The following is a 2641-nucleotide window of genomic DNA, read 5'->3' on the forward strand; positions in this document are numbered from 1 at the left end:
GCATTATGGGATATGCTGGGTCCATCGGACCTGTCCTTCGATTCGGGCAAAAGGAAGGACGTATTTGTCGGCCGCATCGGAGGAGTCTTCGGTTTTGGACGTCCTTCGTCGCGGCACTGTGACGTATGTGGCCGACAAATTCGACCTTCGGAGGACCCGTCCTGCCGTTTTGGACACAGCCGTTAGTTAGCTGCTGCTATCTGCAGACTGGAGTCTTCACAAACTTCATCAGACGGTGAGTGCTATGTGCATTTAGTGAGATATTGAACGTAATTTATGGGACACATGTCTCGCTTGTGAAACTGCACCATTTATTTATAAAGTTTGTACCGATATATTCTTTAACTAGTTAGCAGCTAGCGGCTATCACTAGTTGGCGATCGAGGCTAAAAACAACACCCCCAGCTTTACATTAATGTAATTAGTAATTAATTATGACCGTATTCGAGGCTGATCATTTGTTTTCTGTTCAGAGTCACCTTCGACAATTGACCAGCTGAGCTCCCGGACCGTTTCTCCACCTTCTCCTACATCGGTGCCAGCTGCCCCCGCTATCCATGTGGAGGCAGCCACAGGCTGGGGCAGCAGGGAGCTGCTCGGAGATGCTTTCCGGAGATGCTTTGGTTACATTCGGACTTTAAACTACTTTTATTAGGTGGTTGTGTGGTTTTTGAAATGTAGTAATATATTGTCTGACTTTTATTTTGTGAAATAAAGATACTGTCAGCATTGCTGTTTGTTTTTCATTGAGTTAAATGCATAAGGGAAAAAAATCAACTTTACTCACACTCCTAGGCATAAAGTGTGCAGTAATAAGTTCATTTATTAGAAAATCATCTTGGTTTTGTTTTACTGCACAGACACAGACAGAGGTACAGTAAAAGAAAAAAGTCAATAAGCAGTGTTTGTACTTTTTGTTAACAGCTGACCTGTGATGAAAAGAAAAATACAGTCAAACTGGTGTAAATGTTGAAAATACAGTGATATAAAATTTTGGTCATACCGCCCAGATGAAAGTTTGTGTAAATAATTTCACCTTGCACTACTTTGGAAAAATAGTACTTTCAACTGAAAGGAAGCTGAAAAGAAAGTGAAAGTAACCTTCTGGCGGGGGACAGAGCTAACGTAACCAACAGGTGGGGAGGGGGTTCCATGGCAACTCATGCAAGCAACAGATTCTAATGCGAGCTCAGAACAGGCAGAACTGAAAAGGTGAAATTTCATTATCTGAGATTAGATTTGTGAATTAAATCAAATGAAAATGTTTTGTAGAGCCCACAGATGGATCCTAACTTGTTCTAGGACCCCCATAATAGGTCTCCTTTAAGCAATCAGTGTTGTACAGCTAGATTGCTCCTCATTCCTTGGACATTAGCATGAAGGTTTGAATGCCCTGAATGCCCAGCTTGGTCTGAAAACAAGCTAATGCTAGTCACATTCAGAGCTGACCTGAGGCATAAGTGGACTAAGCAGCTGCTTAGGGCCCCCAAACCTTCAGGGGCCCCATAAATGCTAATATTTACAGATCTAGATTTTTAGAATTTGTTTTTTGAGAAAGACAAAGCTATTAAACTTGATTTAGTGGTTTCACATAGATAAATTAAAAATCTTAAAATTTTACTTTGTAATAGTGTAAAAATAATCCTAATAGATTGATTGTTGTGTTGCCATGGCTACAATCTGATGCTATCGGTTTAATTTTTGTGAGCTTGGTTTGTTCACACATACATCCTAGCAAATAATATGAACATTATCAGTGATTGTTTATAAAGCCAATTAAACCTTGCCCCTTCTCCCATCTTTCAGCAGTTCTGCTCTGAAATGCTGTTAGAAAGGGYGGTGATCTTAGGGGGGATTAAATTATATTCTGCTTAAGGCCCCACGAATTTTTGAGCCAGCCCTGGTTATATTGCAGGGGAACACAAACACAGACAGGCCAAATTACATTTTATAAAATGTCTTTTAAAAATTATTACCTAAAAAGTTGACAATGATAAGTATCTATATGCTTAACTAAATATACTTGGAGTACAAATTGAAAGTGTTTCTTRTGTTAATTTCTGTGTTCAGTAATATCTGCTGCTTGGTGCAGGATTTTTGATTTGCTGGTTGTGACTGGCTGCGATGGACTGGCGACCTGTCTGGTGTGTAATCTATGGAAGCGAAGAAGTAACAATATCCTAATTAAAATGGATTAATAGAAATGCTGTTTCATTTTCAACATGTACCTGAATTTTTTGACTCATAAGTAAAACTATAAATAAATAATCCAAACTGTATGTTCATTTTCTTCTCCAAGACTGCTCAAAGTGTAAATTAATTAAAATGTTCAATAAAACAAACTTTGACATTTAATTTTCAAAACATGTCCTGGTAAAAAGCGACCAAAATTCATTTTGAAAAGTCAAATCGGAAAATTATAATGCATTAGCAGAAATGCATTTTGTCACTTAAATGCTTCCATACATCAGAGCTAAACAAAAAAAGAAATCTGAAGCTCCTATGTTGAACAGTTTCTGAGTTATAAACATTTTTGTACGTCCAGACACCTCCTCCTTAGGCACACCATAGAAATAATCTATTTTTAACAAAAGAAGAAATTTACTTTGGCAAAGACCAATTCCCTCGCATGAAAGTTGCT

Source organism: Austrofundulus limnaeus, unplaced genomic scaffold (genome assembly GCF_001266775.1).
Source record: "Austrofundulus limnaeus strain Quisiro unplaced genomic scaffold, Austrofundulus_limnaeus-1.0 Scaffold0, whole genome shotgun sequence".
In the NCBI taxonomy this organism is placed as follows: domain Eukaryota; kingdom Metazoa; phylum Chordata; class Actinopteri; order Cyprinodontiformes; family Rivulidae; genus Austrofundulus; species Austrofundulus limnaeus.